At 48.7% G+C, this 13,550-nt stretch overlaps 1 protein-coding gene across 3 annotated transcripts in view; it reads left to right on the plus strand.

The window, feature by feature from the left end:
• The window catches only part of SLIT3 (slit guidance ligand 3), a 718,940-nt gene that overhangs the window by 335,909 nt on the left and 369,481 nt on the right, over positions 1-13,550 (plus strand). The window lies entirely within an intron of this gene.

Below are 13,550 nucleotides of genomic sequence, written 5' to 3' on the forward strand. Positions count from 1 at the left end.
AACCTAGAGATGTGACACAGCCATTGCTCATTGGGGCCTCGCTAGGCAGGAGTAGAGAGGCTGAGTCCTCTTTGCCTGAGCCCTCAGTGGTCCTAACCTAGGGTCAGTGTCTCTCTTCTCTCCCTCTCCCTCTCTCTGCTTCTCTCACCCCTTCTCCCTCTCATACTTGCCCTACCTCCCCACAAACCCAGGGACATTTCTTTGTATTCTGGGTGGAAGCTGCTCTCGACCTTGGCTTTCTCCAGTTCACTTTGCTTCTTCCTCCCAATCCTCTATTACCTCCTCCTCCATAAATCCTGCTGAACCAACTCTGAGCCTCAGGTTTTGGAATATTGACGTGAGATAGTCTTGTAGGCAGCTTGTACCCTACCGTTTCTAAGGGAATGAAGACAAAGCTGATTGACTACTTGCTTGAGAAAGGACCAGAGGAAAGGAGAAAATTGATGAGAAATAAATACAAATGAATAGTTCAAAGTATGTTCCAGCCACAGTTAAAATGGTGCTCATTTAGTATGTATTTAATGACAGCTTATAATATGGTGCTTCTTTGCTGGTCTTTTCCTGCCCTACATTTAACATTTGGCCTGGGGGCGATAAGCACCCTGCTTTATCATGTCTGCTATCTGACCTGAAATAGGGCTCAGTGAGTGTTTGTTGAACGTGTCTTGGTGGCTTCAAGCTTAGTGCAGTGTGGGATCTGGCAGGGCTGTCCCCATCTGGATCCTCGGGAAAGTGGGCTGCCCTTCGTGACAGCAGCAGAGCGACGGCACTGCTGTGGGTTCCTGTTGGCTACCCTTCGTGGCACAGGCTGGGCGGGCTGGAGCAGCCAGCGCAGAGAGGCAGCGTGGGAAGCAGCCCATGGACACATGGAGCGCGGCTCTTCGACGAGGGGAGAGGACGGTGTTTGCAAACAGACTCCCTGTGTGACACTCGGCACCATTTCCAACTAATGACATCTTTCCGAGCGCTCGCAGACTTTGTCAGCTGACTCACCCGAGTTACGATCACCCAGAGACACATCTACACAGGGTCTGGAAAGTGAATTAACAGGCTGAGGATCTCCGAAGGTAACGGGGAGCACACGACGTGGAATGTAGTTTTCAAGGGGAGGAGGACGCTGTTCTGTTTTGACGCCTTTGGAGGATCTCTTACACTCGCTTTCTGTTCCAAGGCAATCACGCTCTCTCTCCTCATTTACCTTTGCTGGTTTCTTCTAAAAAGAGCAGTAAAGTGTGTTCACATTGAAATGTTACCAGGGATGCAGAAAGGCCATCTGCCTTTGCTCACACCCTGACTTGACCACTTATCAGTATCGTCACCTCAGACAAGTTAGCTCGTCTCTGAATGTCAGCATCCTTGTTAGTGAAAGGCAAGTGGTTAGCTCATGCATTAAGCTCCCCGGGTCTTGGTGCGAGAGTCTCGTGAAACATGCGTGCACAGCCCCTGGTGTATGCTGAGGGCGCAGTGAAAGCCTGCCGTTAGTGCTTTCGGAATCACCCATCTGTGAGGCAAAGGAAGGGCAGGAAGATTTCCAAATTTAAAGGGGGACACTGAAACTTAGGGTGCTTCCCAGGTGACGCTAGAGATAAAGAGCCGGCCTGCCAGTGCAGTGTAAGGGAGCCCGTGGGGTTGCGGAGCGTCCAACACACAGAGACGTCAGAGCTTCCCAGGCGGCACTGGTGGTAAAGAACCCACCTGCTAATGCAAGAGACACAGGAGATGTGGGTTCGATCCCTGAGTTGCGAATGTCCCCTGGAGAAGGGTATGGCAACACACTCCAGTATTCTTGCGTGGAGAATTCCTTGGACTGAGGAGCCTGACCGGCTACAATCCATGGGATCTCAAAGAGTGGGACATGACTGAAGCGACTTAGCACACGCACAGCGAGACCTCAACGGACCAGGTACCTGGTCTAGACCTACAGTGGATGTCAGTAGCTGAGCAGGGAGCCCTTCTTCCTTAGTGAAGTGGTGGGCCTGGCCAGGACCACTTGTTCATTGAATTTCTCTGGCCTCTTCCCAAGTCTCCGTGTTCCCCTGTGTGGCCAGAGAACCCAGCCCCCTTGACTAGGAGCATCTGCTCTCCTTTCTCTTGGCTGCTTCCAGCCTCACAGCTCCACAGCACAGATTACACCCTGACCCTGAGATGAGTCACCCCATTTGCCTTGTTTTATAGGAGTCTCAAGATCCCTTTTTCCATGGGGCCCAGACTTTTCTCTAACTCACATCCTGCCAGAGATGATTTCTTTCCATCACCAAGAATGGATGTTGTTTTTGCCTTTCAATCTTGATCTGTCCTTATACGGTCTTTAGCCAGGAGAAAGACAAAGTTTTCATCACTTCACCACGAACCGTCCAGAGCTGGGAGTGTACACCCAGGATCATGACGGGATGACTGCTCGCCACCCACTAATCCTCAGGAAAGTGGCCAGTTCCCCAGGATGGGACCCCATGAAGCCCAGCACCAGAGCCTCAGGCCGACTGCCTCCAAGGAGGTCACTGTTTGGGACCTTCTAAGGCAAGAGGGGGAATGGGAGATGAGGGAAATTTTATGTCCAAATTAATACCAAAGGGTGACTTCCCTGACTGAGAATTCTAGCAAGAGATGCCACGGGGAACCCGAGAGCTCTGAAAGTAAAACGTGTGTGTGTGTGAGACCTTCTCTAGCTTCTCTACCTGATCTTATTTTAAAAGTCCATTGCTTTGAGAACAGGAGACCATGTGGAATGAGGTTGGGGCTAGAGGGGTAGCTTAATGCACTTCCCCTTCCTCCTGGATGATCAGGAAGGGTTCCCTGGTACTGCCAGTGACGTGTGATGATAGACGAGGAGGCCAGGGAGACATGCAGGCAGACGCTGGGGGGTGGGGCGGGCAGGGCAGGGGGACAGCAGACGCCTGGCCTGCCGGGCGCTCCGCCACTTCGTGGACACCGCAGGTGCCTGCTCACGCTCTGCCAGACAGCCTCGGGGGCCAGGGAGATGGGCTGCATCCTCCACCCACAGGCTGCTTTGCGGGTGGACACTCAGAGTTCCTGGTGGAGCAATCTCTCATTCAGGAAAAGTTTGAGCAGGAAAAAGACAAGCGGAGGTGAAGAGCCAGGATTTCTCTCAGTGGGTTTTCAAATCCTGTTTCTAATAGTAAACACCAGGCTATCTTCAGCTCTTTGTGCTCAGAGAGGTGGAAGTGTGTGTGTGAGTGTGTGTGTGTGTGTGTGTGTGTGTGTGTGTGAAAGAGGGAGGGAGAGAGAGGTTGGGGGGAGGAGAGAGAGTCTTTAAATTTTAATTGGTCTGCAATGAAAGATTTAACTGTTTAAAAAACAAAACCCTCTTAGTCCCAGACCACAGCTTATGTGCTAGTGTGGGAGGTTTGGGGCTGGTGAGAAAGAGCGGGGGGTGGATTCCTAATGGATCCCGCGGGGGCTGTGCTGTGAGGAGTAGGGAGCAGCCAGATGGACAGCAGGATCCAAGGCCGGCGCCCTCACACTCTTAACTGCTAGCCCGCCTCTTCGGTGGCAAAAGTAATCTTTGCTGTCATTATTTTTTATTAGATTTTTAAAAACTTTTTATACAATTTGAAAGGTTACTTTCCATTTACAATTATTGCAAAATGCTGGCTATGTTTCTCTGTGTGTAACGCATCCTCGAGCCGATCATACGCCAGGTAGCTTACACCCCTTACTCCCCTGCTCCTCCCACCACTGGTAACCACTAATTTCTTCTCTGTATCTGTGAGTCTTTTGGTTTCTTTACTTTTGTGATTATCCTCTAAATGAAATAGGTGACCAGAGCATGCAGAGTTGGTTTAAAGTTAAGTATGTACCCGGCTTCAGAAGATGACCTGCCTGGTGAGTGCAGTGCTGTATGGCTTTGAGATTCAGTGACGCAGCAGCTGCCTTGCAGACCAGGCCTTGCCACTGGTAGCGCGACTGTTTTCTTGGCTGCCGTCTCCCTCTGCTTAGACAACGGCCCTCACCTCAGGATCTGGGCCTGGGCCTGCTTTGTCCACCAAGGCGTTCCCGGGACTAGTGCAGTACCTGGTATTGAGGAGATGTCAGCAAAAGCATCTGTTGAATTTCCTGTGGGCATTTTGGGTGGAGTTGCTGTGGCCCCGGACACGTCTGTGTGCTGCCATTCGGTGGTGAAACTAACCTCTATTGGTAAGGGCTGCCTTTGCGGCATCCTGCGCTGTGTTACAGCTGAGAGGCGGAGGGACTATACCCCTCAGGACAAGGCTTATGTCTGTCCAGCGTATAGCTGTATCTACCACCCTAGGGGAGTGTCTGGAACACAGTAGGTACCATATTTGTTGAGCGAGGGAGTAAATGAATGGAGGAACATGACAGCCATGTCGTCTCCCACATCCTGCGTATCCAGCGCAAGGGTGAGACTGGGGACTGTACGTGCTGGTACCGTCACGAATGCCATTGGCAAATCCACTCTAAATGACACTGAGTTGAGTTGAACCCCACGTCTTTGTTCTCTTTCAACCCGGCCCAGGTCATCAGGGAAGACACTGGTGATGGTGGTGGTGGTGGTGGTGGTGATTCTTACTGTTTGTTGAGAGCTACCATGTACCAAGAGCTCGCCGATCTATTTCACATGCATCATCTCATGCAAGCCTCATAGCCGTTCTGTAATGCAGTTACTCGATTTCTTGAGCTTTCACAGAAACTGAAGCCCAGAGGGATTAATCCACATGCCCAAAGCCACACAGTGAGGAAGGCATGGAGGCATATTTTGATTCAGGTCCGTTGTTAGACCCCAAAGCTCCTTCTCTTACCTCCTTGTCATGCTGAGTAGTATCAGACCCAGCATTATAGGAAGATCCAGAGGGGACAGTAAAAGCAGCCAAAGAAAAACAAATTGTTGGGTGTCTATTACGGTTGATCTTAAAAGCCTTATATGATCATGTATGTTCTCCAGGGGACATTCAGAAAGCTAGTGATGTACCATGGTTCCCTGGCTAGGGAAGATCTCCAGGCAGCCATTTCCCTACACCTGTGCTTCAGGGGTCCAAACCGAACCCAGCAGGGACCCCAAAGCAACCAGCCCCATCCACTTTGGCTTCTCTTAGACCCACAGAAGATCAGCCCCTACGATTTTATGTTTTTTGTTCCAGGAGGGTCATGGGCTTCTAGCCAAAAATCCTTTCAATTAATGAATTAGGAGCAGCATCCATGAAGAAAATTAGAACCAGATAAGAAAAGAAGGGCCCTGGTGCTCAGCGCCGAGGAAGGGAATAATTCTTGGATTATGCTGATGATTTACCAATGTTTTCCTAATGTGAGAATCGGTCAGCAGGGGCCTGGGTTTTTTATGAGGGAGGAACCTCTTCCAGACAGCTCTCTCCCCAACAGTCCCGATAAATCCCCACACCCCCACTTCCAGGGAGAGCGTTGCCCTCTGCAGAGTCATAGTGTCAAAGCCTGTTTAGCTGTTCTTTACTTATCAGCCGCAACCCCAACATTAGTTCATGCTTGGAATATGAAGCCATTTCATATTTAGTCTTGTTTTATCTGGCAAAAAGCCTTCCAGGAAAAAAAATGGAGTCTCCTGCTGGTGCTGTTCAGCTCTTATATCTTTATAGTCTCTCGAATTGATTTGACAGAGCAATCACAGGCCATGGGTGAGACCGAATGCTTCTCTCAGCAACAGGCTGGGGAACCGAAAGGAACGGCTCAGCCCACCTCCCTGGGGCCAGCCCAGCCGTGTCCAGGTTAACCCTGGGGTCTGGGGTGGTGCAGGCCCATGAAGATCAGAGTCTCCTTGTGGCAACTGTCTGCTTGGAGCCTCAGAAGAGAGCAAGGGTGTCTGAGGAGCCATTAGCAGTGGCTTTGGCTTCAGAACATTCTAGAAACTGAGGGCCTCAGACACCCCCCAGAAGATATTGCAAGCTCCTGGAAGGGCTCCAAAGCCACAGTGAGCTCTGGGAAGATTTGCCAAGTAACCTGGCCTGCTGGGAAGCTGAGGTTCACATTCTGCCAGCCCCGGATAAGTCACGAGGGTTTTAACCCAAGGGACAATGACAGTCAGAAATGATGTACAAAATCGTGTGTGTGCAGGCAGACTCTCAGTTTTCTGGGAAGGGGTCTGTGGGTTTTAGTAGGTAACCAAAGAGGTCTGTGACCTCAGTAAGCTTAAGAACCCGTGAACTAAGGCGACTTTCTTCAAAGCATATCTGCCCCATAGTGGTTTGAGGGGGCTTGAGGTGCAACACAGACCAACTTCTTACTTTACTAACCATGGGCTTGTTTTCACGTGCGTTAGAAAAACGTCAACTCATATGTCAAGTTTATGATTTCACAGATACTACAGATCAAGGTGAGGCTAAAACAGATTATATAAGTAAACCTAGACGTCAAGTGGATAAGGATAAAAGGAGTTAAGTCTATAGTGGCGTAAGTTGTATGCATCTATGGCAGAAGTCACTAGTTCTGAATAGGGAAATACTTGAATCAAGGGGAAAAACCCGGGAGAACTCAGCCTTCTTTTAAACATGTCTCTTTACGTAGTTACTTCTGGCTGCTTGAGTCTGTCTCTGTGCACAGCACTTCTCTAGGGGGCAGGGGCTGCTCGCTGCTGCGGTGCGGGCTTCTCACCGTGGTGGCTTTTCTTGCTGCGGAGCTCAGCCTCTAGGGTGCAGGGGCTTCAGCAGTTGTGGCCCACAGGCTTAGTTGCCCTGTGGCATGTGGAATCTTCCCGGATCAGGGATCAAACCCATGTCCCCTGCATTGGCAGGCGGGTTCCTAACCACTGGGCCATGAGGAAAGTTTGAATCTAGCCCTCTTCACTTCCTGCCCCAATTACTGAAATGTTCCTAAATTAGACGCCCTGACCCTCACCTCTTCCATCAGCTGCCTGGACACCATTGTCCTCCTGATGCCCACTCAGATCATGAAACTCCCCTGCTCTAGAACACGTGATGGCTCCCTATGGCCACCACATTACCCCCAAACTCCTTCAACTGGATTTTCAAGCCCAGCCTTCTACCTGACGTTCTCTCTGCTGTTTCCACTTTGGAAGCTCTTCTCTCCTGCCAGACCGTTGTTTGCACGGTCCTCCCCAGCTCCCACTCACATTCCATGCTCCTTTCTGCCTCGCTGCTTTTGCTGGTGCAATTGTCTCTGCATCCTGTCCTGCTCATTCCTCTCTGGAGCCCTCACCCTCTACAAATCTGCTGTTGGCAGTTCCCACTGGGGTCTTCCCTCCCTGGGCTGTTGTTGCCTTGCAAGTCTGCATGTCAGGAAGGGGGGACTTTGGGTTAATTACCACTTCATTTGGCACCAGTAAGCCTGGACACAGAGAGGAGCTGGAGCCAGGGGTCTAAAACTTCCCTTTGGGCTCCTTGACGTTGTTGACGAAATAGGATAAGTTTGGGATTAATCATTGAAAAACAAGTGAGATAAACCCCTGGGTTTCAGAGATAGGAGCTCCTCGGTCCTCCTCCCGGCTTAGGTTATCAAAACCAAGAACTGTTCATTTTTCACAGTTTATGAGGTTTATCTTTGGCCTGTCAGGAGATGCTGACAGAAAAATGAAATTGCTCTGTTTCTAGTCTATTTCACTTTCTCATTCCCACTCATAACAAGTTGAAATGCCCCATTGTAAACACTTGAAGAGGAAAAAAAAAAGATATAAGCAGCAAATGTGCAGTACCTCTTATAATTATTTTGCGTTTTTATCTTACTCTTTAAGGCCAAATTTGAAAGAGTTGAGGGGAGACTATCCCTTTATTTCAAAGAGAAGGTGGATTTTTAATGATTTAGTAGGTGTGGGTGATTGAAAATTAGTCAAGAGGGCTAGTTTGAGAGCTTTTTATTTTCTCAGGATCATATAGAGAAGATACAGGTTCGAAAAATTAGTGACAGAGTGGCACCAGTTGTGACGAACTTGCAAAATGTTGGCTGAGACTTTTTCATTTTATTCCCCTCAGACTTCATTAAAAACTAGCAAAGCATTTATAGTAAAATGAGTCAGAGAAAGACAAGTACTACATGATATCACTTATATGTGGAACCTAAAAAATAATATAAATGAATCTGATAATGAACAGACTCGTAGACAGAGAAGAAACATGGTTACCAAAGGTGGGGCGGGGTGTAAATTAGGAGCATGAGATTAACAGATACAGTCTACTGTACCTAAAATAGATAAGCAAAATACTGTGTAATACAGGTAAGTATATTCAATATTTTGTCATAACCTATAATGGAATATAATCTTCAAAAAAACCTGACTCACTATGCTGTATACATGAAAATAACACAATATTGTAAATCAGCTACACGTCAATGAAAAAAATAGCAAAGCATTTAGAAAAAGGTGAGTGGCTTGAAATGTGAAAAATACGATGTACTTGCAGAAAAGCATTTTTTTCAATTGAATGGTGTTATTTATATGCCTCTGACATAGAGATTTCTTAGGGGGACCTTGTGCAGTCAGCGCAGAATTCACTAAAAAGGGTTAAACAAACGGCAGATTAGTCAGGGAAGTTATTCAAGAAAAGCTTTAGAACTGGAACTGAAGCAGTTTCTCAGGATTGTTATTGAGCAGTCGGTCGGTGAGTGTTTGTCAAAGGCTTCCAGTATGCACGAGGTTGTCATAACTGGCAGGTGGGTATCTTTCTTTCCATGGCTGTGTTTGTATTAAGATAATGCCTGGCCATTCTTTAGTGCAGCTGGCACTCACCAGGCCTTTAATGTTTGACTCTCATATCATCTGAATCATCTCACTTCTAATACCATCAAGTTTCTGTTATTAGTTCTTACCTAAAGATTTTTGTTGTTGTTCTTGTTTTTTGATTGTTGAATATTGTCTGTGATCCCTTTATTGTTTTTCTCTTGGTATAATTCTGAATTGTAGTATAAAGTAAAAGTATTAGTCGCTCAGTCCTGTCCGACTGTTTGCGACCCCGTGGACTGTAGCCCTCCAGGCTCCTCTGTCCATGGGATTCTCCAGGCAGGAATGCTGAAGCAGGCTGCCATCTCCTCCTCCAGGGGACCTTCCCAACTGTATGTACATAGAGGAGACGTCACTAATGTGCATTAGCGGATACCCCAGGTTGACCTGTCATGGAGAACTGTCTCGAGTCTCTAAATTCTCTGGTTGGCCGACTGCTCGTTTCTTTGTTTAGGTTTTAAGGTGAGTGACCTGGGGCTATTTGTCTCCATCAACCTGATTGCGAATCTGAAGGCACAGTTGAATGTCTATTTTTCTGCCATCCTCAGAAGATTGCTGCAGATCTACTCTCTGATTCTCATTCTTTTCAGCCTACAATACAAATAGCTTATTATTGTTTTACTCTTGGTATAATTCTGAATTGCAGACTTCAGTATTAATGCAATTGAAAGAACTTTTCAGTTCTGGAAAAGGTCTTATTAATAACTTCTATAGCTTTTGTGTTCTTAACTAATCTTTTTAAAGCAAGTCACACACATGTTTCAGAGCACACACAGCCTTTCCCTAGCTGTTTACAGCACCGTAACGAGAGGCAGGGGCCCTGCAGGCAGAGCCCCTGGACTTGACCTTGGGGTCCCCTGCTGCAGTCCATAGGGTCACAAAGAGTTGGACACGACTGAAGCAACTAACACACACACACACACACACACACACTCTCATTTGTCATTTGGTAACTGCTTCAGCATCTTGTGCCTCAGTTACCTCCAATGTAAAACTGATGTGAAAAATACATACACACCGTAGCGGAGTTGTATGAGTTAGTGGATTCATTCATTGAAGAATGCAGTAATCAATTGTATTCATAATAATCAATGGGTAAATACACGCCTCGCCCACACTTGGCTCTCCCTGTGTGTTGACTGTTGGTGTTCACCTGCTAGAAAGCATGCCATGTTACCATTTTTTTTCCTTGTAGCAATATGGAAATATTGTGTCACTTCTCCATAATGATCACAGCATTTATTGAGCACCGATTTTTGCAAATGATGAGGAATGCTTTACCCTCTCCACCCTCAACTCCTATTTCCACAGAGGTTCCATAGAGGCGCTGGAGCATCCAGGCCTCGACAGGCAACATCAGGAAGCCTGCAGGCTGTCTACACACCCCTCCACTCACTTCTCCAGGCCCCAGGCTACAAGGTCTCGGAGTCCAAGAGCACTGAGCCCCACAAGTCCCCTTCTGTATAAGTCCTCCCGCTCACAAGCGGGCCTCAGCGTGTGCTGGCCCTGGGTCTGTGGAGCCTGTCCTTCGTTGCCTGCTCTGTCCGTGCCTCCAGGCTTGACAGCGTGAGGCAGTGGTTCAGGTTACCCTGCGCCCGCCCACTCCTCACCCAGAGGCATTTTCCAGGAGTCCTGGGAAGCGGCACTTAGAAAGTCTAGTGGTTGGGTGGCCATGCCCCTGAGTCACGTCCTTTATTAAAGGAGCTGTATCAGTCATAAAGCCAAGAGTCTGATCTCCATTTGCTTGATGACGCTGGTCTGGAACGTGGAAGGGATGGGGTTGTGATGAGTTTCCAGGAAGCACCCCTAAAATACCCACACCAGGCTCTGGATAGCTGTCCTATTTCCCTTGATTTGACAATCTATGAGATGGGAATTATTATTCCTGCTATTAGGTCAGAAAATCAGGCTAAGAGCGATGAAAGCAGTGACATGAGATGAACAGCCTAGTGACTAAAGGTCTGGAATTCAAACCCAGGTCTGTTGGACTCCAGAACCAGGGGTCCTGAGTCCCTCACCAGAGGTTCTCAGACTTAAAAGTTTGCTCAGCGTCCCCCAGGCAACTCACGGAAACCCTTGTGGCTGGCCCACCGCCTCCCAGTTTCTGATTCTGTGGCTCTCAGCTGGGAGTCCAAGAATTTGCGTTTCCATTAATAGCAAGTTCCCAGGGGACACTGACGCCCCTGGTCCAGGGACTTCGCTGTGAGAATGCTGCTCTGCGCTCAGCCTCTTACTGTCCACTGGCATCGCTCACTTACGAGCTGCAGTGTTCACTAGAACACGAGGTGGTATAAAATTCTGGTACACCACATTAGAACTAGGAAAGAAAGTGGATTTAATTATTAACTAAGATATCTGTGATCTTGCATAGAGCCTTATGAAAGCATTTTGGAAGTGGTTGTACTTTCTAAAGCTAAGGAAAGGATGAAGGGATGTGCCACTTTAAAGCATGACAGAGCATTTTATTCTTAAAATACATTTTCTGCTGACATTTTATTCCAGAGACAATCTGGATGACTTTCCTTCTTGGAACTCTGTGAGACTGGAACGTCCTATGTCCCAAGTGATTCCAGGAATTTATTACTGACGGCTTCCACCTGGTTTTGAATACGAACAGGAGGTGGGGAGGGGAGGGAGAGAGAATGAATGAATATGAAGAAACTGGTCCCAAATTCAGGTGATTAGATGATTAGGTGATTAGATGAAGGCGAGAGCCCCTGGTCTTTTATAGATACCAAAGATAAGGGGCCACAGGTGGGTGGGAGATGCCCTGGACATATTCAGGTGTAGAGGAAGTACCGTTCCCATAAACCTGGTTTTGACCCCAAGTGCCCATCTTACCACGCTGACTGGAAGTGCCACGTCAATCATTCTGTGGGTCCTTTCTCCCAGCACCCTCCCAGCAGAGTCAGAGGTGTGCAAGCTGCCCAGAAGCAGCTCTAAGCCTGACCTCCTGCCCTGACCCGCCGCGGCCCCTCGGGATACAGCAGCTTGGCTCTCCCTAAGTTTTGCTGGAAAAGGGAATTTTCGGCAAGGCTTCTGGACAAGCCACACAGCTGTGCCTCCTGGGGCCCCCTTTCTGAGACACGGTAAGGGGCAAGGTCCCTCCCAGACCTTGGACCCCAGGCACAGCTCCCACCTTGAACTATGTCTGTTCAAGAGGTGCCCAGCACAGCTTTTCCCAGATCATAACGTGCGCTCTCAGGGGCCTGGCTCCCAGGCCTGTGTCCTAGAGACTGCAGGTGTCACTCTGAGGGAAGGAGCTGAGAGGTGTCAGATCCCTGGGGTGTGAGGCAGAAGGTTGAGTTCCACTGGGACAGAAGCAGGCAGAGCCAGGAGATGGAGGGACCTTAGTCCTTATACTCGGAGAGATCTTGGTCCCTTCCTCCCTCTCTAACCTTGCCTCCACCTGTGAGGATGACCAGCTTGTCCCGTCACCTGCTGGTCCTGAAATAGCCAGAAGGATCCTAAACTTGACCAGCTGTGTGTGCTGTACTTAGTCACTCAATCATGTCTGACTCTTTGTGACCCCGTGGACTGTAGCCCACCAGGCTCCTCTGTCCATGGGGATTCTCCAGACAAGAATACTGGAATGGGTTGCCATGCCCTCCCCAGGGGATCTTCCCAACCCAGGGATTGAACCCACGTCTCCCGCGCTGCAGGCGGATTCTTTACTGTCCGAGCCACCAGGGAAGCCCACAGACCCCAGACCACAGGCTGACTTGTCCTCTACATCAGCTCACCGCTGCTCAGCCCGCTCACCTCAGGAGGCAGGTGCAAGTCCCCTTGGCTTGTTTCCCAGCAGAGGCTGTAAAACACTGAGTGCCTTCGTGCACGTTAATGATGTTGACAGCCACCAGCTGAGTGTGGGGGAGGCAGGTCGTGAGGGGGCTTATGGTTGGTCAAGAGGAGCCTAGAAAGATAGCCACTGCTGGAGGAATTGGGCTCAATGGCACTCTTTCTCCTGATAATGAACCCTAGTTCTCCAGCTTTGCATGAGAACAGAGGCCCGGATGTCCATCGTGTTCTGACCCTTGTTATCCGGGAACTGGTCTGTGTGCAGAGTTGGCAGGTGCCAGCTTGATACTGGCTTGCCAGGTAAGCAGTTATGCCACAAAGAAGGGCAGGAGGTGGTGGGGTGCAAAGGAGGCCGCCAGTGGAGACCACAGGTTCCCAGTCCATTGGAACTGTTTCCATCTGACGAATGAGAGTCATTTATTTTGCCAATGTGTCAAGTGGGTCCCCTCAGGGGAAGAGCCTTCTTGACATTGATAATTCTCAATTTTCTGACAGTACATTAGCCAGGTTTTTCTCCCTCCTTATCCCCTTAATACAATTCAAATCATTGATTTTTATCACTTAATCATTGAGTTCCCAGAGAAGACAGACTTAGTATTAGCTGTGCAAACCATGATGCGTGTCACAGTTAGGAACGAGAAACGTAATCAGTTTGATAGGAGAGCAAGTGACTTTCGGAGGCTCCATTCTGTTGGATGATCCAAGTGGTCAGTTTTCCCTGTCCTGTCCACACCGCCTTGCCCTCCTTTTAGCCCAGCCCTGAAGAGTTCCTCTGGGATCACTTTCCTGCTGTGTGTGTGCTGGAAAACTCTGTGTGTGTTACCATGTCAATTTGCTTGGTTGCACTATAAGAATCCTAAGATGCAGTGTGCGTGCTGCGGTTGAGGGCTGTGCCTAAAAGATGGGGCTCTTAGGAAAGATTCGTTTGGATCTTGCCTCTATCTCTCCCCTACCAACTTTGTGATCTTGAGCAGAACACCAGTTCCTCTGGGCCTCCGTTCCCTCGTGTAAAAATGGAGTGAATAATAGCTCCTAACTTCCTAGGATTGTTATAAGCATTAAATAAGACATGTAC

The sequence above is a fragment of the Bos grunniens genome, chromosome 20 (genome assembly GCF_055505025.1).
Source record: "Bos grunniens cultivar Pamir isolate PY7600 chromosome 20, Bosgru_T2T1.0, whole genome shotgun sequence".
In the NCBI taxonomy this organism is placed as follows: Eukaryota; Metazoa; Chordata; class Mammalia; order Artiodactyla; family Bovidae; genus Bos; species Bos grunniens.